The sequence below is a fragment of the Linepithema humile genome, chromosome 4, assembly GCF_040581485.1.
Source record: "Linepithema humile isolate Giens D197 chromosome 4, Lhum_UNIL_v1.0, whole genome shotgun sequence".
Classification (NCBI taxonomy): domain Eukaryota; kingdom Metazoa; phylum Arthropoda; class Insecta; order Hymenoptera; family Formicidae; genus Linepithema; species Linepithema humile.
This window is the reverse complement of record NC_090131.1, coordinates 5,628,341-5,654,681: the sequence shown is the minus strand read 5'-3', so window position 1 is coordinate 5,654,681 and position 26,341 is coordinate 5,628,341. Positions and strand designations below refer to the sequence as shown.

The window sequence follows — 26,341 nt, the reverse complement described above, 5'->3', positions numbered from 1 at the left end:
ATTAATGAAGCATCTGCCCGTTGCTCCGGTTCCTATGCAAGGGGCCTCTCTCTGAGAGGTAGAGCAAGTGAGTGAGAGAGAGAGAGAGCGAGAGAGGGGGAGAGGGAGAGAGAAAGCATCGCTGGCATAGTTGTGGCGGCAACAATTGCGTTCCGATTCGCGTATTGGACGCGCAAACCCTGCGCCGGCTTTGAATTTGCGAACGCTACTGCGCTTCCTTGGCAACCGCTCGCTCGCTCACTCACGTTCACCGTGATTAACAATGATTTCTCGGAGAATCAACAATGAGGACTTTCGCGAGACGACTTTGGTACGAATAGTACGAAAGTTGTTTTCCCAGCGACTAAAAATATTATTGACGATTCCAGGACGCGCCCATTTATTAGAGATGTTAATAACGAGTTAATTGGATAAGTTTAGCATGTCTCATCTCTTCCTGTAAACGTATTATAGATTCACATACTGCTCGAAACAATACCAATATATTAAACGAATATAGAAATGATAAAGAAAACTAAACAGAAAGATTAGTTTGAAGTCGTTATGCATTTCCAATGTATACTCTTTCTCAGGTACGATTTAAAGAAATATACGCACTCTCGTGCATTTTTTAATACATTTATTCTTAATTCTTTCAGCTCTCGAAAACACAATTTCATAACAAATTAGAAATTTCTCATGTATAAAATTAAACTCCAATAATATTATCACAATTAAAATATGGGCCATTATATTTGAGTTCGAGTTATACTATACATATACTCACGTATAAATGTCATGATAAAAGTGCATATATTGGGCACAAGCATCTGCGGTATGCGACGCGCAGAAGACCCGTTTTCGGCGCATGTCGCTACGTCAACTTCTCGCCGAGTTATAACGTTTTTAAGATCCGATGTGCACACTATTCACGAATAAACACGACGCGCATGTGTACGTTTACATAGGTGTGCCGGTAACATTACGTAACCATTGCATTACTACGATCAGCTGATCAGCCGATTAGCAGTAGTAGTATGTTCTACATAGGTCAGCGACCTATATTACATCTGGCTCTATCGTTAGTCAGTTTCGGAATCACTCAGGGTAAATCGATACGGATCGATATTATCGCACAGAAAAGTCGCAGAAAAACAAGTTTTATTTGGACACCCGGTTTTCGACAAGTCCAGAATTATTTATCTCAGCTAAACGACTTGCGGTATATTATCGTTTAATTGCAAATGTATACAAAATTAACGGCAGTACAAAATGTGAAACAGTCGCTGCCGGCAGACGCGCCGAATTTATAGGATCATGTCGTTTGCTGTGCGTGATTGGTGTGAGACATGACCGTGTCTCTTGATACGCACGTTCGTAACGAACGTTTTTCAGACATGATACGTATAATCGAATAACAGGCAATTATCATAGAGTATTAATTAGCAGCAGAGTGGCAATTACTATGGATAATCATTATGTTTCGTGTTATTTATTCGTCCGAGAATCGCACGAGTAATCGCGTGTCGGAAGAACCGAACTCATTGTCGATCAAGGAGATAATAAAAACAACTAAAGATAATTAAATATTGCGATACTATTTACATTTGACATTCTTTTAACTCACAAAGCCGCTCCATCAAGCATTGTCTCTGCATCGAATTTTTTACAATAGACACAATTGTTTTGCGAATGTAATAATCGAGATTATTTCGGAATCGTCGTATATCGCGTCGAAAGTGCGTCGCGCTCGTAAAACTCGTGTGTGTCGTATGAATAAAGCGTATTAATCAGTGCGTTTGTTACAGGCGTGTCCGAAGTAACGGAGGGGAGCAACGGCAGCACATCGGCTGGTGAGTAAATTTTAGTGTTACATTACGTAATAAATCTTGACACGGTAGTAAGAGCGCGAAATAATTGCTACCGGCCGACTCTACATTGTGTGTCTCTTATAATCTAAAGAATATAAAAGTCACGAAGTCACGAATGCATATACGATTCCATGTGTATGCACAGTCTGAACGAACGTTTTTAAATGGCGTGCTTGTGCGCCATAGCGCGTCCAGGCGAGTGCTTCTTGAATAGGCGTGCAGGCCATTCTTGCGCATCCAAGGTGCATTGTATGTGTGTTGTTTTCGTGATAGCGCCAATGGTAGATTAGAAGGGCGGTATCGCTTAAATTAAGCGACGACGTGTACGATAACAATCGCACATGGACCGCCTCAATGTACCTCTCAGCGTCGCTCGTCTCCCATCAAAAGGCCATCCGTGAAACTTGCGCAATTTCCGCACACTCCTCAAGCTAGTGTCGCAACATGTTTAGTCATATTTTTTAATCATTTCTTTTTATAGTAATAATAGTAACAAAAATCTTTTTAAACGGCATGTCGTGTTTCAGTTCCTACCGGAATCAATTACGGCAAAATCTCTCTCGACGACAAGTGTAAGCATGTTCATATATCATGTTCATACATGTTTACTGTAGACAAATTCTCTTTATCAGATGCCCCTCCGTATAACACGCGAGACCACTAATTAAACCTTACTGTAAATCCCAATGCCTCGAGTACAAATTCAGATATAGCTTACGCGCATGCGTGGCAAGACTGCCTAAGGCTGTTTATACATTAATAACGGTGCAATGTTGTCGGCGTTCTCGTGAGAGAATGTTAATCCTGCACATAACATAACACTCGACGATCTCCTTTTTTCCCCCCATGCTCTAATGCATCGCATTAAAATTCGCTTACACATCACCTGATTAACCGATTAAACAATATCCTCTAACAACACGTTACTTTAATTATTGGATTTTTACAGCCTCCCCATCAGATAACTTTAAAAGGGATTTTATCTAACAGAAAATTCTTTAATTAATAAGCAAATGTACATTACGTGCGTGCATACATTGTGTGTAGAGTATTATTTCGTAATCGTACTTTATACGATAGAATCTTTTTAACATTTTTCTTTTCCTTTCTTTTTTTAAAGCGGCCACAAATCTTTCGCGTATATCTAATAAAATTCTGACACAAGCGACACGATGAACGCGATGACCTTTTGGTAGCGCGCATGGCATACTTGTATCGAATGCGTCTTGCTTGAGCGACGTAACGGTATATACGCGAACCCGTATCGTATCTCTTACGTATCGTCTCTCGCACGTCGATTTCGTAGCGCGCACGGCGAAAGAGACACCCGAGATCCACGAGACGTCGAGTCATCAGAAACTTCTCGGCTTTAAATCGAAAGGACGGTCATTGCTATGGTCGGACGATTCGCCTTTTGTTGGGTGATACTTTGAAGCCCTCTCCTCCTCGTTATTATTCCAGTCATTCCGCCTCGAAATTGTATTATCTCGACAAACAGTGACAAGACGCTTGGGCAAGAGTTACGACGTAGCGATGAAGCTCTAGAAAATTTCATAACTTGGGAGTGGATGAGATAAGAGGTCATAGGGAGATCTAGCTCGACGCTGTTTTTCTTCCTGTTGTTTATGCTGTCTTATTTTTATTAGCGACTATCTGCCGGAAAATCATCGCCGTCCATCGTGCATTTTCCATTTTTATCTTGGGGTGGCCGCGAGCGGCGCACTACGCGCGCGCCTCAGGTGTACTTCCTATGACCCTATTTTTCTTCCCCAGTGTTTTTAACACGATATACTTAACGGCTGATTAAGGCCTCTGTATTCGTGTTCTCCGAGAGCGCACGACGATTAAACCATACGATCTAGTTATAAATAAAATCGCGACATGAGAGATGCCACTTCCCCGATCATAATCTATTATAAACGAGAAAAAAAAGCGGGAGAGAGAGAGAGAGACGAGGAGCAATGTCTTCCGGAGTAATGACGGCATCGAGGCGCAACGGTAATTACCTGAGGTATTTCCCTCGGCAAGCGCGCCGTACACCATCAAAATTTAAACGGTTCCCGGGGTTATGAGCAGCGCTCGACGGGGTTAATGACGTCGCGCGTCTAATCGCTCCGTCGAAGCCTAAGTTTTAAATGGACGTAAGTAAAGGGACGAGTTAAAAGGCAAAGTTCATCGGCTAGACAGACGTGCCATTGATCGAAGGGAGAGAGGGGACATATGGCGGTGCGTTTCCTTCCACGATGAGAGAGCGGAAGACGAGCGGAGACGAGGGGGCATCAAGCTGTATGTACCCAAGATGGCTTCCAGCCGCGCGCAGCCTCACGCTACGGCACGAAACTCGTCGATCTCATCTCCCAAGCCGCGGCTGCCGAGTCACGCCAGCCATCAGCGATTCAAAAGCCCCGAGGGCCAGCAGATGGTCGCCGATGGCTGTGCATCGAGCGGCGTGCGCGCGTCGTAGGAGGAACTACCTAGCGTTTCCTGAACGCTGGGGCCTCATCGACGAACGTGTGGCGTCATCGAGATGTGGCAACGTCGTGGGGCCCCCGTTCTCCGAGCTCTCGTGAACCTGGCCGAGGCGATCCGCGCGTCGAGCTCTCGCGTTCCCCGGCCTCTGTCTCCCTTTTCCCCGCACCATCTCTCCCGGATCTCCTCACTGACCCGCTGTTCAAGAACGCGCGGCAACGTCGCGCGGTGCGTTGCAACCGGGGCCCGCTGCTACTTCGCCAACATTATGCCCGAGATCCAGGGCCGGCTTTGTCGAGAGCCTCGTCGAGAACGTATACGCCGCGTTGCGTCTTTCTGCGCTTTACGAGGAGCGCGCCCGCCTGCTGGCAGATTGCAGAGATTGTCGTTCGCCTTGAAAGCACCTTTTATCGTTTAACGCTTCGCTTCGACTCGCGACAGCGAATAATCGTTCAACCAGCGATGGAAGTCGATGTACTTCAACGAACGCACGAAACGGCGAGATGTTTTTCGAGAGGGAGCTCGCGTTCGCTGAATTTCGAGAGGGTGATTCATAAGTTAAATTGCCTCGCGTACGTCCGCGGAAAAGGAAGTCGGCGGGGAAATCAGAGTCAGTTCTCCGGTGCTCCGTTCCAGCTGCGAGGACCGATTAATTAACGCCTTTGCTGGAATCCCGAATACACGGCTCTTACATCAAAGCACTGTTTTGGCAAGCGATCGTGCGGCTGCTGCTCGCAGCAGACGCTTTCGAGGATACGCCGATTTTATATGCCAACGTCCGCGTGGCCAGGAAAGGACTAGCGCCGTTCCTGGCAAGGCGTCAAGAACCGGCTAGCCTCTGATGCTGGCATTGTCTTGGCCGCAGGCGAGGAAGGCCGGGTAAAGCTGTGGGGCCCCCCTCCGTCGCCCCCTTTACGTCTTACGCTTGTGTACCCGCGTTTACTACAGAGGCGAGAGACCCTTTTTACCTGAGAGAAACACGCGTACTCCTATTTCCCTTTAAACTTTACTATTGCGGGATATGATTAATAACCTTGTTTTTGTATCAATGATCGTTAGTTCCTTGACGTCTCATTCTAGATCAAAATTATTTCCGAGAAAGAACGTTGATTTCCTTTGTCAAAACTAGTTTACAGTAATAGACATGGAAACCTATTCAAATAATACGTTTCACGTCGCAAATTGCTATTAGGGACCACATTTGAGGTTTCCTGTATGAGCAAATCTCATAAAATAGACATTTACTATAAGATACTAGCTTTAAGACAATCAAAGAAGATCCTATTTAACAATAAAGGGCAGAAACAAGGAAGATCAAGGTATTGATTTCTGAGACACCGTTCTTTTATAGCTTCGGAGAAGAGAAGAAGCGACACCAACCAGCCTTTGATTTTATTACAACAAATATCCTTTTTTTTTTATCAACATAAAACTATAAACATTTCAATATTTTGCAGCGAGGATTTATCTCGCATTACTGCGAAGAGTATTTAATTCCGTCGAATTGCGAATGTTACAATTGCCTCTCTTGATAAAATCGGCCGCAGATCTCCTGTGCAATGTATAAAACAGTATCAAAATGATTGAGAATCGAGGAAAAGAGGACACGGGGTGGCGCAAAATATGAGAAACGCGAAAATTGCGGCGGAATTGAATTTCGTTCTGGGCTTCGTTAATTAATACTCGATCGGCCGTATCGATCAATCCGCAAAACTACCGTACTCGCCGAGTTTACGCGAAAAATACGGGGTGGGTTAATGCGACGTATTATATCACATCATCGCACCCTCCGGATAATTCTTGATTCTCCATAGCCATACATCTTCATTAAAGCCAAGTTATATTCTCCAAAGTCTAAAAGAGGGGTAACTCGCACACGTTCTCTTCTATCACGGCGTCGTAAATCACATTCCAAAATTCGTCCGGGAAATGCGATTTCTCGGCTGACGTTCGACACTCTGGTTTATCCATTAACGCCCGTGCGGCTTTCCCATAATTATTTTGCTTATTGTATCCAAAATTGACTTGGAAGGATCCGCGAATATATCTGCGTGCTAATTGATTTCGCCGATAATAGGAAAGGCTGCGACGTGATCGCGGAAACACGAATATGATGTAGTCAAAATTGTTATATATAAAAGTTATATATAAATGTTATATATATATATATATATATATATATATATATATATATACACGGAGAAAATTTTACATCAAAAATTACTATGTACGGCGCGGACCATGAAGAAATTATAAAAATTTTTACTATATTTTCACATAATGGCCATAGTATTTAAACTTATAATTCTTCTTGATCCGCAGTACGGCTCTCTCTCTCCCTCTCTCTCTGCCGTATCATAAAAATTTTTGATATAAAATTTTCTTCGTGCAAGAAAACGTGTGAATAAACTCAGTCAACTGCTTTAACCACACTATTAGGTATGTGCGTTTCGTACATAAGAAGAACGGTACTTCTTACCAAGTGGAATGAAATATTTCGATATCGCGTTGACAGTTTGACACTTTAGACTTATGGACCTTATTCAATGATCCGGCTTATTTCCTAGTGGATTTCGCGCTCTCGCAAACTTGAGATAATTTCCCGACCGTTCCGTAATCGTCATATTTTCACGAGTTATTTCGTAATGTACGGTATTTTATCTTATTGTCGTCGGTTTTATCGCTCTTGTTGCTAACTCGAATGAAAAATTTCGATTTCGCTTCGATGGCCTGACACTTTAGACTTACTCGACTTTGTGATCCGACTTATTTCTTAGCAGATTTCACTTTCGCGAACTTCAAGTAATTTTCCGACCCCTTCTCAATTGTTATACTTTAGCGAAGCATTTTGTTATATAAAATGATTGCGCCATGATTATATTACAAAATTCGCTTTAGATAATTAATCTGCGATAGAAATCTATTTATAATTTTATATAATAGAAAGCATTGGGAAAATTGTAATACATACAAACAAAGTACACATTTCAGTGATATATATTTTGTACATGTGCACATTCTAATTTTTCAAAAATGTTTCCTGCATTACATAGAATAAAAATTCTATTTCAAATTTTATTGCAAGATTTATAGATCATCTAAAGCTGGGTTAAGACTTTAAGTCAAGATGTAAATATTCATTATTTTCGTGTGGCAAACTAATCCCTGAAATTATGACGAATTATTAGGAAACGTGTTTAAGCAGTCATATCTCTGTTTCTCGTGCACAATGTATACTCGTGTAAACTATACGTGCACGTGCTCTTTAGATTCTATATTCATGAACGCAAATAGGATTAATATTGCAGTATATAAATCGAGACTTTCACTAATCCGGTCGCCGTGTCCCGATTCAACGATCGTTATAGTCTTCGTCATCTCCGCATTCAAGTTCAGTTAGGACATCTATATAACGAACAAGTATAATATTCCACAAAGCGCGGACGTGGCGCATTCCGCACGCGTTCGTAGCCGCAGTGGTACGAAAGCTCGGAAACTAACAAGGAGTTCTTTCATTCCGACCTTTCCAGCAACTGCGACTCTCCGCCATGCAGGCTCCGCGTCGACAAAAAATGCATCACCCTTAAGCAAGGAGGCGAGACGGTGGGAGGTTGAGAGCGTGACGCGACGAGGAAACGAGAGCAAACGGAAGAGAGTGGTGGACAGAGACGCGAGATGATGTGGAATGAGGGAGGAACGAAGAGAGATAGGTATGCAGATAAAGAGAGGGGGCGGGAGTTGCTCTCTTATGTGTCGCAAAACTATAAAACTTTAATATTGCGAGAACGCTCGCGCCGGCGCTCGTAGTCCGCGGCGGAGAGAGAGAGAGAAAAAAAAAGAAGAGAGTCGGAGGAAAAGAGGAGACCGACGTCGGCTGCGCGTTATCGTCACTTTGTTCGGGAGGAGTGCGTCAAACTGCTTATCTCTCGTCGCTCGCGCGAGAACGGAGTCTGCACGCTTCTAGATTCGCGGTTCCATCGACGAGACGGCGATTGCGAGGGCGGCCGCGGAGAGAGAGAGAGAGAGAAGCAAAGAGAAACACTAGACGAACGCTAGGGCCTACTCTCGCTTCGCCAGAAAGCGGGGAAAAAGGAGAGACGAAAGGATGCGAGGGATGCAGGGACTGAAGGTGCAACGAAGGAGGAGACACAGAGAGAGAGCTCGGGAGGGAAAGAGATGAGGGCGTGCGGCGGTAGAGGAGGATGATGGCAGTCCGACCGTGAGTGGGGATGGAAAGGTCTTGGGTTCAACGTTTCCTAAGAGACGTTGGCGGCTAAATTTAACCGTGCCCCGCGTCACAGCGGCGCGCGATCCGGCTTCCCGTTCAAGGCCGTGAAAATCGCCTTCGATTTGGATTACGTTAGCGCGATATTCGACGTTCTGCGGGCAGCGAGCGGACGATCTCTCATTCGAGTGACGGTTCAATTGACGTCGCGCTTAGTTGCGCGCGGCGTCATCAATTTTGGCGTCCGGTCGATGCGCTTTATCTTCTTACAGCGAGACGAGATCGAAGCAACGGAGTTTCGCGAATTTCGGTTCTCGATGACAGACAGCGGCGGAGAATCGATCTCGTCGAATAGATTTCATATTTTCGCACTTTTTTTTTTTTATATTATTCTCATGCGGATGACGCGATATCGATTTAACCGACTGCAATTTCCGTGCGCCTCCAGAAAGAGATCAACGTCGTGAAGCCCTATGCATCTAGGTTGACTGGCGTAAACCTCGGCACGATACATCGATAGCCCGGCGTAATCCTCACGGATCGGGGGGGAAATAATTTACGTTAATCCTTTGTAACGAGAGGCAGTGTATCCTGTGGCGGCGCGCAGCAGGTAGAGCGGGCGGCGCAGAGATCGGGGGAAAATTAGAAACCCGGCTCTCCTATTCCTCCCCCGCAAATGTCTCTCTCTCTCTCTCTTTCTCCCTCTCTCTCTCTCTCTCTCTCTCTCTCTCTATAATTGGATCTAGAGTCGTCGAAACGTGACACGCTAATCGGCCAAGTCGCTCCGCCGGATAGAAGTCAAAGAGTCTGCCCTCGAGCGATAAGCCAAACTCCTTCGTTCTCCCCCTCCCCTCCGCGCATCGACGCAGCGGCCCGATAACGACTTTATGCCCGTGTTCTACTTACTTCGTTCGTGCTTCGCTCGCGTGCTCGTCCGTCTCCTCGTAAAACGAGAGCCTGGGTGAGTGTAACCCGTCTCTCCCTCCCCTTTCCGCGGTGAAACCGAGGGGGGCGAGAGAGCGGGTCGCCTGGAGAGCGACGCGCGACCGTATAGTCGCGGCGACGGCGGACTAAACTTTTCGACGCGGCGACGTTGTCTCTCCTGCACTTTTACATTATCGTCGCTCATCCCTCGCGACCGTCCGCGCCGGCCCGAACTTTAATCTCATCGCTTCACTTTGATAAATCGCGTGACAGCTCCGTCCGCCTTTTATGGGCTGACGGCGAATTGACAGCGCATTTTTTTTTTGGCGATGTGTTTGTGAACTTTTGGGTTTGTCCCTTTTTTTTTTTATTATGTCATCCTCCGAGGATTTCGAGAATTTATTGCGATGTCGAATTAATAATGATACATGTAGGATTTGCCGATTAAGAAGTTTCTCTATATAAACTTTCAATCTAGGACAAATTCACTTAAATTTAATGGAAGAACAAGGACTCGCTATTGTTTTATGCTCTTAACTTAGTTTGAGAAAATACCGTAATTTTCGGTGAATTTAAACGATTCAAATATTTTTGGTTAAAATATTTTTGTAGCTAATTTATCGCGTGGAAAACTTCTCTCGGCGCTTAAACTCTTATTAAAACTTGAAAGGAAGCGCGTATGAATGAGAAACTCGAATCGTCAGCGGCGATGTTCCTCGTGGAGCGATCCACCTGATAAATGGGCTACATTTACGAGTAGCGCGACAATTGACAAATATTTTCCCACTGGCCGCGGCGTATCCCTTGACGAAGTCGTTTTCATAATCGGATCGTGGGTGTTCGATTCGGTGCTTTTGTCGAGTCCTCGCCTGCACCGCCAATTGCGACGATTCCCAAAGCTAAATCACCGCCTCTCTCGGTTAACAGTATTCCCAGAAAAAGTATTCTCGAAGAGAAATACTCCTCTGCTCGAACGTGTATCCTCGCGAACAATGGGCGAGAGCGTGAGACATACTCGTACGCGTACGACGCCAGATGCCCCGCCGTCCCTTCTCCATTCTTTCTCGAAAGAAACCGGCGATTTTAGGTCGTAGAACCAAGACGGACGCCTGAAGCAGACGGAAGTGAAGTGAATGCGCTCGCTAAAACTTCATGCTCGTTTTTCGTTTACGGTACAGAAATGATATTCCCCGCGGAATATGCGAGCGGATAAATAATCCAACACGTAGACGAACGAATCAGTCGTGTTCAACTTTTCTTTACGATTGCGATCCACCTCTTCGTCGATACAAAAAATTCATCTCCATTATTTCCGCAATTGGTCTAATTTTCTAGAACAAAAAGTAATCAATTTTCCAATTTAAAAGCGGAAGTGAAAGGTAACCGTCGCTAAACACATAGAGCACCGGTGAATGCCGAGAGGGTACTCCAGATTGACAGCCACTGGCGCAGATAAACGGAGCGGGATTTTATCTCGGCGCGATGGAGCGGCAAGACTCGCGAGCGTAAGAAAACGAGATACGGTTAGCCATCAGTTTTTAACGCGGCTTCGCGGATTTTACGACATCCCGACGCGTCCTCGTTGCGAGCGCGCGCAATCGCTGGAGAATGCCTTATGTAAAAGCGTCTTCCTCCTGCCCCCGCTGTCCGCCGGTCGGCGAGTGATTCACATTCGCAGCAATTCCGCATTGAGCAATTTCAAGCTCAGTTTCCCGGCACGCTCCGCATCAAGGCTCATCCGTGCGTGATTCTTACGCGTGCGATGCAATTAGACGCATTCTGCGGCGAAATGCATTCCGCATTATATGAGACACACTGTCTGTTATCTTGCTATCGAGATTCTGCATCCAGGATGATTCGATTCATTGTCCTTGCCGCCACCGCCGCCGCCGCCGCCGCCGCCACCGCGTGCAACGATCTATTTAGCGGCGGAAATTTCACGTAATGACACCCGTTTAATCGCGTCTCATTCGACGCGAATCGAAATTGTCCTTACCATCGTCCGCAGAGTGCCTCCTTCGAAACTGCACGAAACTGCAGTGCGGCCCGTCGATGCCACCTGTTGCACAGATTTCCGGCACGTTTCTCTGTGTGCATGCATACGTGCACGCCGCATACAGCCACACGTATGTGACGCGGATGCGGAATATGCGCCACGATTCGCGTGACGGCCTGTCAAAATCATAACTTTTCGCTAAAACCGTACGTAATGTGCGAATCGCAGCGCCGTCGTTTTCATTTTCTTACTAATCTCGCGATTTGCAGTTTCCCATAGCATTTTGAAACACGAATACGTGCGTTGCAGTTTGTGGACCGCATTAAGTTCTGTCACACATTTGTCAAATTTGTTTTACTGCGAACTTCCATTGTCGTTCAGCCCGTAAAGACCGTTACGGGAAGCACGCTAATTTTCTATAAATGCGAAGTCACATACAGCTCATTAAGGAACCCAGCACCTCGACATCCCGACGAGACGCAAGAATAGCTTGCAGCTTACGGCGTCGTCCGTCGTTGTCGGTGTACCTGTCGAACACGCCCGACTAGCTTTCTCGGTTTCGTCGGTCGTAGGAAACACGTTCCCCGCTGCTTTCAAGATATTCGAAAGCACGAAACGCGCGTGCCCTCACGTCTTCGTATTTATTTCCAAGATCCGCGTTTATTTCCCAATGTGTATTCTGCCGGCGGACTTGTCTACGTGACTGGACATCTTGAACGCATGTTACCTTCGTGTTTTTTTTTTTATACGAAAAGGACAAGGATAATTGGCCGCGGAAAACGTTGGAAGGAAGATCGGTCACGAATGTTCTTGCCGAAACTCGCTTACGTTCGCCATTGTTCGATATTGTTAACAAATCGCCCCCGTGATCTACGATCCTGCCCCTTGCGAACTCGGCGCGTGATTTTGCACTGACGAGCGGGGAAAAAACCGGAGAGCAGTTTGTTGCGTTTAATCGATTTGTCTCGATTCAATTCGGCCAACTCGACTGTTCCGTAAAATCAGGTAAAAACACAATAATGTTTTTAATAAAAACTGACAGGTTTATTTATTGTTGCGGATGCTCTGTTGTTCTACACCAATTTTCGTTCTATTTCAGTTTAACAATATAAAAAACATTCCGATGCTCTGAAAAGCGCAAGACAAGCACAATGGCACAACTTTCACCTATTATAGAAAATGAGGATTGCACACGCGTGACAGTGAATCGAGATGATCTTATATATTCAACCTGATTCCCCCGAATACTTGTGTATGCGGAACTGGGCTTTCCTGTGACACGCTTTCGAATATCTCTTTTTCGGGGAATATCGAAAAATTGATGAGTGAGCAACGATGCTTGACGTCAGCATGACAAATACCGCGATACGTAGGTGGTATTTTTCCAATGTTTGAATTTTGGATGCCGGAAACGGATATCGTTCGAGTGCCTGTTCGGCAGCGAACGAATATTTAAATGTCAATGGCTGAAGAGGGGAAACTCTTTTATAGGTACATCAGTACCTATTAGCTGAGTTTAAAACATATGCATATCTGTTGCATGTGACAAAGACCGTCGAAACGTGTTGTGTACCGGTTGATTCTTCGACTTGTTAAGTTTGAATGTCACAGTCTCTCGCACACGTCGGAGTGTATTTGAAGTGAGGTCCATTTGAAGCATACAAGTATGTTGTATACAATTAATACGCGTGTATGAATAAGGAGTGGTGATGAATAAATTAAAAAAGGAGGAGGGGGAGATTTAATTTTGATCGTACGAGGCATATTCGAGTTGTTCTCCGCATAAAAGTCACGCAGGACCTATCCAGGAAGACCGTCCACTTTTTTTCCGCGGCTCTCGTCTTCTCGGGACGATATAATAACGAGGAATTCAGCTTTGCAGCGATCGGCTACTGGCTTCGACCACATGTTGTCGAGAATGGCGGTGTTAGCCGCGAGGGTCTCGCATCTGCGAACCAGTCACACCGGTCCCACTTCTTCCATTGGCGTAGAATACACGAGATTTTCACTGATTCTTTATCTTTCTCTCTTTTTATGCATCTTACGCACGCTGTGCTTGAATATATTTTATACAACTTAAATATTTTACGTGTGTTCTTCCTGCATTTTTTATTATTGCATTATTTTTCTCAGTTTTAACTTATCGTCTAATAACAAAGTTGTTTTACAACAATTCTGTTTTTTAATCATTTGATAAAATATAAATTTTTATCTTAAAAGAAGCATGTTATTTATATTTGAAACCTTTTTTCATGTTGCTTATTGGTCGCATTGTGCGTTACTTCTTGTCATCGAGTGGCTGTCATCGCGACGTTCGCGTTCTTTTTTATTTATTACTAATGGGTTGTCATTGAGATGGTTACGTTTGACGTTATTAATGACATGACATGACAAACTAAGATAAATGCATTTCTAAGAATTTGAGAATGAGAGAGAAATTTTAAAACAAGTAGATTTAGAAGGAATGAGAAATGACAGAAGAAACAAATGACGCGTTTGTGTAGTCTAGTAAATATAAAAAAAGATAAAATTGAATTTAATTATATATAGCATTGTATGCCGTTACAATATAAATCTCTTTAAATAAAAAAATTGTTTATCTGTTTTGCAGCGCGATAAATATTCTCTCTCCTTTTATCTCAATCCATTTAATTCCTCCTATCGCTATTTGTCTCGCTCTCGATACCAATGTGCTGATTGCAGTGGCAGAACCGGCACGTGGCCGAATGCCTTCGACCAATTACAATACGCGGCAAAGCCTTTCGCAAGACCCATGAACATTTTCATTCAATATCCGCGTCTGCCCTTTCCGCTGTTACGAAATTCACCGTACAAAGTGTGCCGCTGCGCTTCGAACGCCGCGCATTCGTGCGGCTGACACGTTCATTTGCTCAGCGACGAACACGAGCCACCTTTACAAAGCCCCCATTTATTTGGCCCGAGAGAGGTGGTCTTTTTACGCATACGCAGACATACAGGGACGTGCCCTTTTTACATGCCCGATTCTCTGATACTATGAATATTCCCATGTTTCATTACATTTGCAATTATACCACCGTCGAGCGCCGAGAGTCATGAAACCATCTCTATATTAATCCACCACTCTTTAGTGTAATAACGATACAATGTTATTACATTCTCGGTCCGCCGCGAAACGTACTCCCGGCGACATGTGTGCTTTACATGTCCCTCGCTCGTACGCTCATGTCAAGCATTAGTCCTACTTTCACATTCTGCTTTAATATGCTATCGAGAAACAAAGGAGCAGCCGATCTTTCTCTCTTTGTTGGTCCTGATTGAAAAAAAAGGACGGAAAAGTTTTTCCGATACCCACAACTGGTTTTACTAAGGGGACAATCTAACTATTATTACGCGTATTGAGACATATATAAATATATTGACACATATAGATGTCTGGAGACAGCGGTGAAGAGAGATGCAGTATTAAATTGACACAATAGAATTCAATGCCGCTTAATTTTAATTATATGTCGGATTAAATTGAGAACGTCGGTCGGATTAATATTCCGAAAAATTTTAAGACGCGGATAAGCCGATAATCCTTCCGGAGGAGGATTTTAAACGGAATACCCAAATATTCGTACCGAAAGACAGCGGGGATCACCGCTCGCACCGCCGAAGAAGAAAATCGCGCGCTCCACGCCGTTGGATTCCAGTCGAGCCGGTTACCGCTCCTACCAACGCATTCACCTTCCTTTCCCTTCCATGGCGCACCTCTCACTCCGTCTTTCCCCTCCTGTCTTTTCACTCGCAGCCTGCCAGCCTACCTAACGTTCAGCTCTCCTTCTCTTTCTCTCTCTCTCTCTCTCTCTCCCTTTTCTTTTGATTTCCCGTCTTCCAGCTTGCCTCTCTTTGTCCCGTCTTCACCGCGATCTTTCTCGTCATCGTTGGCGTACGTGATCCTCCGAGCCCTTCTCTCTCTCTCTCTCGCATTTTCTCCCACCATACTTCGTCCGTTTCATACTCACACATTCAACATCGACGCATTGCATGCCGAAGCATAAAGCAGTCCTCACAACGCAGCCAGGGATCTAGCCACTCCAGGCACACGTACATATGTTCCTATTTGACGAGTTCGAGTTCGTTAACGACGGAAAACTACGGAGGCGGTATAACAAAAGGATGTTCAGGCCTTAAGTGAGCCATTTGAAGAGAGTCGCGCATAAAGGAGCTCCTTATTTAATTTGAGTGAACGGAATTCAAAAGCTCTGTTCGCCGTCACCGAGATACGACCGCTCCAATTAATCGCGGTATTAATGTGTATACCGTGGGCGCTCTTTGATGGCGCCCGCACATACCCGTGGTATCCGCCATGCATATATTGCATGTATATCGAAAACCCTGCCGTCGCCGATTCCGCTCTGAGAGTAAGAAAGATCGATTCGACGCTCCCGAAGACAGATGTTGCGAGCCGCCACAAAAGAAAACTGTGAAAGAGTCATACGCTCAAAGTTAAACGTTCATTTGCAACGCTAATATGCGAGTATTCATTCTGCGGACAGCGACTCTCGTCGGAACTGGAAATTGCCTTTGCGCGCTCATCGTTATAGAGTATTAAAAACAATCTAATATTTGCCTAATATACTGTGCGATAATCGTCGTTTGTGCGAGATAAAACGGCAATGTTTGTCCCGTGTTTGCTCAGCTTTACGGATTGTATCCTGCAGTCGCTTCTTTATTGGAATTCTGTCATACGATAAATATAACTCGATAAACGGCAATCGTAAATACAGCTTTCCTGCTGGTATTCCTGCTGCTTGCGTGTATGATCGACCTATAGCACTATTTTCTTGTTTAAGGAAGTAGAGATAAAGCTCCGTGCAGATCTTTCACAAGAATATATATATCTATATATATATATATATATATTGCAGAATCTTCGATTTTAATTGCAATAACAAATTTCTAGATTGATTTCGATTTTTCCTTAATTAAAACACCGAGGCATCCGTAACTTTCGAATTATAAGTAAGCGATAAACAAACGGCTTTTGTGAACCAAGTTTATGGGACGCAGTAAAACAACAAAGTCCTGTTTTTCATTCAGATGCAAGTGGATTCTATCTTTTCGGAATTTTAATGAAAAATTTAATCAAGAGAATACCGGATGGCGCTAAATAAATGAAGATAAAGAAAAAGAGAAACAAACCGGGCGGGGGAGATTCTATAAGTTTCTCTCTCCCGCGGAGCTCTCTGTATCGGCGAATTTAATTCCCGTAACTAATAATTCGTCGACTTTTTCCCGCGGAAGCACCACCCACGGCTGGCCAGGGGGGTGCGAACCGCCTTGAAGCCGAGAGCGGCGAAGTTAAACGGATTGCCAGCGGCTCGCGGTGCCCGCTGTGCCTGCTGCCGGTTATTAGCCACGAGCGCCTTATTTATAGGCACATTGTGTTTGCGTCGTTACGTAGTCTCGGCGTTTACGCGGCTGCAAGCGGAGCGACTTACACGGAGCGATAGCGCGCGCCTTTCCGCCAGCCGACGAGCGCGCAGCCTAGGCGCCGATCTCACTAACTTTTCTAGCCACACCGGCTTTCCTTCGTCCATCCTCGTTTTTCCCGCGGTGCGTTTTTCCCGCCTCGCCTTTTACCACGCTCTCGCTTTTTTTTCTCTCTCTCTCTCTCTCTCCCTGCCGCATCTTCTCGCGCTCCGTGTTTGCCCGCCTCGTCGCCATATTTATAATAAAGTCAATAAACCGCCGTATCGACTGAAAATTTATAACCGCGCTCTTGTTTTCCGGCACGAACGGTCTAAATCTGTTATTTCAACCAAGTTTGATTATTCTTGCTGCAACTGTAATGACCTTATAAGAGTTTCTAATAAAATCGAAACGTGTTTTTAGTTTTTGTTTTCGGTCTATCGTTGAGTTACGGAAAAGATGAGTAAATTATGTTGTATCGCTTGAAGTTCGGTTATGTTTACCGCTACGTCGATGAACGCGAATTGCGCAATCTGTTGCCTTATTCGATACAAAAATCATTGACCTGCAAAACCTGATATTGATTAAACTTAAATTTCGGAAGTTACGCAAGCAAGTTATATTTCGCGCGCGATTTTTGATTTGACCATCCATTGTAGCTTGATGCCGATATTTTATAGGTTCCTCTCATTCTCAGATCTTGCTTCGCATTTTTCGAGTATAAGAGCTTTATATATGCTATTCAATTTACGTCAGCATCAGACGAAAGAAGGTGATCTATTAAATCATTTTTCAAGTATTCATGCAATCGGAACAAGCAGTTGGATTCATCCACTGGGCCGTCAGATTCAATAATATATTATAAAAGTTTGTCGATTAATATCGGGAAAATATATTTCTGCTCTCTCTCTCCCTCTCGTCTTCTTTTTCTCTCTAATCTACTTATATAATTAGAATTGTGTAGTACGTGAGTTGCTTATATCGAAAGTGATGCGCAAGCCGAGTTTTGTAACATTATGAATTTCAATGAGATATGTATACAAACTGATGCGAAGTGCATATTTTAGCAAAGTTTCCAAAATTAGGTGCATTCACGTAACTCTTAAAACAAACGATTCTCTTTATGCCGCGCGATGCGTTCCGCATTTTATATACGCACGCTATAATCTATCAATCTAATAGCGCATTATGGGGTCGTTGTTTACTTTACAATAATATCGCGCGCGCACCGCTTTTTTTCCCTCATGAAAATCGTTTACTATACGCTGCAGACGTATTTATACACGTGCTGCGCGCACTTTCTCACTCCGGCGGAGTTCGCTGCGGAATAATAAATTGCAACTCTCTTCTTCTTTCTCCCCCGTTCCCACTCGTCAACGCCTCTCACCCCGCCGGGGTCGTGAGCGCCCATCTCTCAGCGGCGCGCAAGGTTTTATAAGAAATACCAATTTTAAACATTGAATTTAAATTCTCGCGCGCGCGGCCTCGCCGGATGCACGCCCGCGTGGAAACTTCCTAATGAATTCACCGCTCTAAGACCGTAGGAAAAGCTCGCGCGATATGCACGGGAATTATTATGCCCGGGTATATCGGCAGCTCGGTTAAGTCGAGAACGAGCCAACTCGCGGCGGTCCGACGCATCCTCCCCCTTAAACTTTTGCAGTTCTGCGGAGAACGAAGGAAAAGTGCGGACCAGTGAGTAGGAGGGGGCGGGGGGGGGGAGATGGGATGAACGAGGGAGCAGAGGTGGCCAAGGGTGAAGATCTGCTGCCGGAGGTGGTAAAAGAGGCGAAGTAAAAGTAGTGGGAAATGGTTCTTTGCGGTGGAGGAAAGTTTTCGGTCGCGGTGGTTGCTTTGCGCTCCTAAGTCCGTCAAAGGGCATTTCCACTATTCTCCCCGCCGAGAGCGACTCGGTATTAGCGAAAATATGTAGGACGCAGTTTTCGTCCTCATAATGCGCTCGGACATTTTCGTTAACGAAAAATCGATGACAATTTGTCGTTCGTGCGGTTCGTCGTTAACAATTGATCGTCGCGATGAAACAATTGACATTGTTGTACGCGACGCCGACGTTGTTGCAGCGAACACGCCGCCGGGGTTGATCGAAGTCCGTTGAAATATTAAGTAAACGATGTGGATCGTTAAATGCGGTAATATTAATCGGTCGGCGTGCATCGGTTTATGTGGTAATCTACTTCCCTGAGCGAGAGCGCGCAGGTACAGCGGAATATTACATTTCCGCAGAATGGATTAATTAGCCCCCGGAATGTTTCGCCGAGATGCCGGAAACTAAATTATTAATAAATTGATTCTCGTTCGTTAACAAGGATTAGCTATCAAACAATGTGCTTGCACGATGAACGAGTGCATTCGATGTAACGTAAATACGATGAAATGTACGACTGATGACAACACACATCTAAATGTTATTTCGTTCACAAAGGAGAAATGAGTATTGCAGCGTTTGTAAACAATTTTAATCCTTCGATTTGTACTGTTTTCAAAGTAACTGATTTAAAATTCAATAATCAATAGTCCCCGTCATTGTCGCTCTTCCCTGCAACTCCTCTTTCCTTTGCACTTACACTTTGAAACGAATGTTTGACAACCGCTCCACCGAAAAGCACGACCCGCCACTCGACCGAAAAGCGCGAAAGGTCTTCATTACGGTCTCTCCCAAACGTTCCTCGATAGATGCGCCTGTTCATGTCAAAAACACGAGACGCCCGTCGGCGCAGATAGAGCGAGGGAGCGCGGGAGAAATGAGTTTTCGCAAGTCGGCTACCCGCGAGAGCTCTTTATAAACAGGAGGTGGAAATGGGAGGGTGATGGCCGCATGATGGGTGCGAGGACAAAGGACGCGCGCGGAATGCCCAGGGAGGCCGCAAGGGGAAACAGGCACGGCCGAAGTATAGCGCTAAAGAGAGGGAGATGCCGGCTGGAGCGTAAGAACGTCAGAAAGTGTTTATCCTTGAGATTGGACGTCCCAGGAGCCATCGTCGTAATCCCCTCGCGGCAATCTCGTAATCCTAGCCTATAACTTACTCCCGCAACCCCCAGCCTCCGGCTTCTCTCCCCCTCTCCCACCCCGGATCCCGTTCTCGTGGCCGATCTTACCCTCCGTCGTCGTGAAGAGCGCCGGCTACGACGCCGGGGATATCCCGCCCCGGATTCAAAGCCATTGTGTCCGAGACAATATTTTTCATTCATTTTTCCCGAGGGCCCCGGCGAACTCGCATTTCGCCTCGGCCGTGCGAGAGACTTCGCCGAGCCGCGAACTCCTTGCGCGGAAAGACGAGAGGACGAGTGAGCGAGCGAGCGACCCGGCGCGCCTCACTATTCGCCGTTGCACTCCCTGGACGCTCCTCGTCGAGCTTTCGCTCAAAGCCGTATTTTACACGGAGAGAAATTCCCCGCCGCCGTCTTTCCGGGGGAGGAAGCCAGATTTGCTGTCGGTGAGAAAATATCTCGGCAATATGCCGGCCGCGATAAATCGCGCGCGCGCGCCCGCATCGCACGGCGTTCTCGTCGTCGGAAAGTTACGTTGTAATTAGTGGCCGGAGTAAGTACCCGGAGAGGAAGATTGAGATAGGAAAAGCAGGGAGGGAGGGAGGGAGGGAGAGAGAGAGAGAGAGAGAGAGAGAGAAAGAGGGGTAGAGAAGCAGACAGCTTGGAAACTCGAATTGTGACGTCACTTCGATATTTGACTTCGTCCAAGGCGAGAGCCACCTCGAGCCATCTCGGCCGCCGGCTTTCCCGGTTTTGTTCGCTTTTCCGCAGAGAAGCGTATCGTCAACTGTACTTTCCCGCGAATCACGGACGAGAGGCGCGCAAGAAGCGCGCCTGGATACACGGCACGTAAGTGCCTTCTGAAACCGAGGCACTTCCGTCTAACGAAAGGTAAACTTTTATCGCGAAGATAAACTCGACGGGACGATTTTTGTCCGCTCGTTGTTTCCTCACTTTTAGTACTTGCTCCGGTTAAAAGGAGAACGGAATGCGACGGCCGACACCTCAGAGATCGTTAAGCGACTGTAGTCTTAGCGCGCGAAGCTAAATCCAGTTTCGTCAGATACGACTGCGCAAAGAAAACAACAATAATGATTACAAAAAGTATTATTTTTTTAATTAAAATTTTTTAAAAATATTTTTATACATTTTTCGAATGGAAATATTTATTAATTAATACACGTTTGGTATGCGCTGCATGAACATTCTACGCTGCATTGTGAAACATGTGTTTCGTATTAACAAACATTCCTTCACCGATTCCGTGAAACGCCAACTTGAACGGTCGCATTTTTCAGAACGTCACTCAATATCCTTACGAAGGCTGGATATTGGTGGCTTTCTTTGAGAGACCGGTTGAAACAGAAGACAGAGCGTCGCAGAGGGAGAAAGAACGACGGTATATTTTGCCCCGCGCGCGTTTTGTTGCCAGATTTATTACCACCAGATTATTTACCATCGGGCAACGTGGCCATTGCCGGAGGGTCTGATGAACGGGCGCTTTGTCCGCCCCGGACGTTTTGCTCTCGTTGAGCCCGCTCCGAGTCCGCCTCGCGAAGCTTGTAATCCGAGCGTTAAGCTGTCTCCGACTCTTGAACGCTCTCAAGACCGAATGAGTGAAAAGGACCGATATGTACGCGCTTGTTAGGATACCGTGCGAACCGAGTCTAACAGCGAGCGTAAGACCCTCACTCCGCCGCGCTTTCCAAGACTTAAATACTTGCGAAACGTCGCGAACACCTAAGTGAGAAGCGATTTGTAGCCGACAATGTGCGCGATGTAAAGCTCGCGACGGCTGCGTCACGAGACTTGGCGATATCGCTTTAAAGCCGATACCTCGCTTTTCAGGTGCCGCGAAAGTGTATTTTGATTTCGACCCCGCTGCAGCTTGGCTGGAGTTTGAAATAATGATTGAGTTTTCAATGAGGTTCCCGCGCAATGAAATGTTAATCAGAGCTCAAATGACTTCTTGTTTTGTTTTTTTTTAATATTGTTACTTCGGAAGATGGAGAGAGAGAGAGAGAGAGAGAGAGAGGAAAAGGAGAATGAAATTCCCGTTAAACTTCAATTAACTTTAACTAATATTGACGGAAACGGGTCATAGGATCAGACATCGGTGTTTTTATAATCACGGTGCAATTTTTTAACGTAATACAATAACTAGAAAAAATGCCATCGGGAATTTATTTGACCAGATCATGAATTTGCAGCAATTTGTTACGATTACGAACGACAGTGTATTATTATTGAATAAAGTAGATTTCGTTTTCGCAAAACTCGCTGTTTCTTTTCAGATCGAAGAAGAAACGATAAAAAGCTTACTTAATCAAAATTTACTCTAAGTGACATAGAGAGAGGAATGCGGTGATGGATTCGAAATATCACTGGCAAAGTTGTATACAAATGTTGTATGTATAGATCATGCCGCGCCTGGATACACATTACGTAATGTCTCCGTAGATTACGCGTAAAGCAGAGTTTACACAGTCTACACGTAGATAGTGTCGTTATTTATGCGTAGGCGTCTGACACTGCTGATGGATAATACACGAGCCGGGTTCATACTTCACGATTCCGCATGCAGATCTAAGTTTATTCGTCCTGTCGCGGGGTTGGGAGGAAGGGGGGGGGAGGGGCGGCGATGCTGATCGATCTGGAGTGCCGAGTCGCTTCCCCAACGCGCATACGTATAGCGGAATAATTAAGTTATTGGATATCACGTTATTGACAACTAGATGCGGCCGTCGTTACGTCATTACAGATGCGGAATATCCGGTCGTGTATCGCTCGCGACAGCGCCGGGTAGGAACCGTGGGACACGTCGACCGGGCGGGGTTGGGTGAGGGGGGGGGGGTGGAGGGGGAGGGGGAAAGAAAAGAGGGCTGGCGAGAGCCGGGGGAAATTAAAACGTGAATTGATGCGCTAAGCGAGCTTTCCCGCTTGCGCATCACTTATTAGCGTGCACCGGTTTCCCGCTGCGCGAACACGGACGAGACGCCCTCGCGCCAATTAAGCGCCGCCGCAACGTGCATCGCCTGGAAATGAAAACCAGTCTCCGATTATGCGAGGATGCCTCGTTGCGGGGATATTATCGCTCCTGGACGTAGCTCCTGAGTTCTCCTGCGGAACGAGCTCGGGAATACCCCGTCGCACTGCATAAATACATGTATTCTCGATTTCGAGGAAATATCACCTCGCATGGTCGCCGAATGATGATGCGCCGTATGGTAATGGGCGCGATTTATACAGATCCCTGCAGGATTCCGATCGCTTTCACCCGGAAGTCAATAGAAACCAGGGTAAATGCTTTTTACGCAAACGAAACTCAAATTTTAATATTAAATATTTTGCGCGAGTAACGTAAGCTTGAAATATTAATTATTACATATAATTCACATATTACGATACGTAAATGAAATTTCATAGCTCGCAAAATAATTCGGTACGCACTTATCATTAAATGTAATATTTAACACAATGTTAAATGTAATTTATCTTGTGTAAATATTAATTGCATAAACGCGTTACATTATTACATTTATAAGTAGACGGGGCTTTAAAATAATTTTCGTATAAAGGTAATCATTTCACGACAAAGAAAAAAAAAAAAGAAACATACGGCGCAGCGCAAAGCGTACTAATTCTTTTAATTAATTAAAATCACAATTTTATTTTGACTTATGTGTGCTTGACGTCACGGTGGACAGGCAACATGTATATCAATATTTAATTTAAAGCCACCACCTGGAGATCTGCAGTGAAAAATCCTAATCTTGCTTACCTTGCATTCCGTAAAGTAACGTACAAGCGCGGACTTTAATCAGAATGTCGCATTATCGCGCATTCCTGACGATTCTCGGCGCTTCGCGAGCGTATGTTTTGAGGCCATGGAACGCCCATGCGGAGTTCAAGAGTATGGCGCGGCTGGATATCGGTATCTCGGTCAAGTACGATGTCGCCGTAAGCGTATACGCAGTGTGTCGCGCCTTTGCCGTCGTTCCCTCGTGCGAGTCGCTTCCCTTACGTCTTTCGATTTTTCCCAAGCGGACCCGGTCGCGGTAGCTTCCAGCGCGCGGGATACTCCGTATCGTGTTTCCAAGCAAGAGCACGGGAAGCTGCATCGGCGGAACAAGATTGACGATGCGGGTGGATTAACAAGACGCTGACAATGCGCGCATGCACATTTGCGTGTTACTAGAAATTGCACCGGATGTTTTTAAACATGCCTGGGCTGCTGCTTACAGCTCTCTTGTTACGAAACGACGAGGTAACGCATATACGTGCTGAAATGAATCCTTTTCGAGTCATAAACATCTTTAAGCTCGCGGAGCAAAGGATATTTAAATCCGCTTTTGCTCTTATAATGAGAAACTGTTTCAAATGAATCAGCGATAATTTACCGACGCTAATTTATTCAATTATTATAAACAGTTCAGTAGAAGCGTCAATAAAGGCAGTTCTTTGCAAGTTTCCTTTTTTATAATTAAAAGTGACAAAAATAATTTTTTTTTATCTCGAAACGCTGTTTCAATGTACTTTCTGTTGTGATCCTATTCAATCTGTAGAGACGCGCCGCTATCCGTGGAAAAATGATTGCAGTCTGATACTTGCATTTGTATCGTCCAACTAGGTTTTTGCATACGCGGCATCGCGACGCTCGTTGTTTCGCCATCTTATAGGTCTTCTGTGTGCATTGTACGGTCTCCCTGGCACGAGGCTTATGTACACTGGAATATTTTCTGAAAACCTAGTAAGCGGGACGCCTCCCAACGAGCAACGACGTATAGATGGAGCGAAAAGGGAGAGGCGGCGAGATGAAGGAAGTGGAGGAGGGGGACGGAGATAACGGCCGTGATAGTAATACCAACGATAACCAGAAAGGCAATTCAATCCGAATCGGCAAAGATAGAACCGAACCGTTGCGCCCAAACGTTTCCATTACCGGAACAGGGAATGAGAAAAAAGAACGACGCGAGCGTGGTACCGGAAACGCGACACTGCCGCGGGTAATCGCTTGGCTATATGCGCGCAATACGTAGCATCGACGAATAGGGTCGATTCTATCCGCAGGACGAGCCGCGCATCATATAAGAATACCGCTGCCAAGAAACATTATTTCAATTGAACCAGAAAAATATTAAACAGTTAATAAAATATTCGCGAATAGCACTGCGAATTTACACGTAAAATACGCGATTGCGATAAAACTGCAAAAATAAGGAGGAGGAAATCCGGAATCTCGAGATCTCACAATTTTCCGCAAAAATCAAATACATTCTCTCGCCGATACAGTCCGCGTCTAACGTCAGACAATGTGCTTGAAAGGAAAAAGGAAGAGTTTCTACGAGAAATAGAATGCGAATAGCGAGAGATTTTCAAATTACATAGTATGTCATCCACCGGTTGCTTCAGCTCTTCCGGCATTACATAAAACTTGAGATAGTGTCTCGCAAAGTACAGTCGGTGAATAATCGCGAATGATACGTATAAGTAGTAAATTAAAAAAGATATGCAAACTGTTTTTACTGCTGCAAACGGCTAAATCCTAGATATATAAAAAAAGTACAACCAAGAAGTGAAAATGACACCACATTAACCTTTCAGCAACTGACAGAAAAATTTTCCCGTTAACGAAATAACGAAATAACGAAATAACGAATAAACGAAATAACGAATAAACGAAATTATAAACATTTAAATTCTTTAGCTGCAAATGTCATGTACATCATTTTTGGACCGGTCGATAGAAGGCGCCATTTTTACTTCCCTAATTATATTTCTTCAGCAAAGATGTTTCTTAAGTACGAAGTACACATGAGCACGTCTTGGATATACAGGATCTCTTCCAACTGGTGCCAAGGAAAAGCTTGTACAAGCTTAGAAAGCTATCCTGTAGAACCTGCGTAACGCCAGCAATATCCTTTAACGGGGCAATGTAGGATAATCGAGGAATTAAAGTCTCAGGCGGTGATTTCCTTCGAGTATTGCAGAGGTTAGCGCGAGAGCGCAGGCCGCTAGCATTATTTCCGACCTCCTTGGATAGAACTTACAATTAGTCAGATAACTTGCATCACGACCGAGTTATCTGCAGGGGCCTATATAGAACAGAATACCGAGACTCCATTAACTGCGTCCTCTGTTCTCTCGGAACATCCAGCGAGATAGATCAATTGTCTCTAGATGTCACAATTAAATAGATTAGAATTTAAAATAGTTTACATTAATATAACAAAAAAAAATTTATGTCACACGTAAAGAGTCAACGTGTAAAATAATATTGACACAAATCTTGAAAAAACAAAATTCTTTTACCCTGAAATAACTCTTCCCTGTTCAGACATCAAATTTGAAAACTGTGAAAATAAGGTGTAAGGTATTTAGGTTAGGTATTTAGACCCTTGTACGATTAGATTATCCTTTCAGGGCTTA

The 26,341-nt window shown here is 45.0% G+C and overlaps 1 protein-coding gene and 1 long non-coding RNA gene across 8 annotated transcripts in view; one reads left to right on the top strand and one right to left on the bottom strand.

Moving 5' to 3' along the window:
- ed (echinoid) overlaps positions 1 to 26,341 on the bottom strand; it is a 212,576-nt gene that overhangs the window by 32,766 nt on the left and 153,469 nt on the right. The gene's annotated exons all lie outside the window — the stretch shown is intronic.
- LOC105671927 (uncharacterized) overlaps positions 1 to 26,341 on the top strand; it is a 134,135-nt gene that overhangs the window by 51,565 nt on the left and 56,229 nt on the right. For both annotated transcript variants that reach the window (XR_010889714.1, XR_010889713.1), the window contains exon 3: positions 1,788 to 1,832. This is a non-coding gene — a long non-coding RNA (uncharacterized lncRNA). The remainder of the gene's footprint in view (positions 1 to 1,787; positions 1,833 to 26,341) is intronic.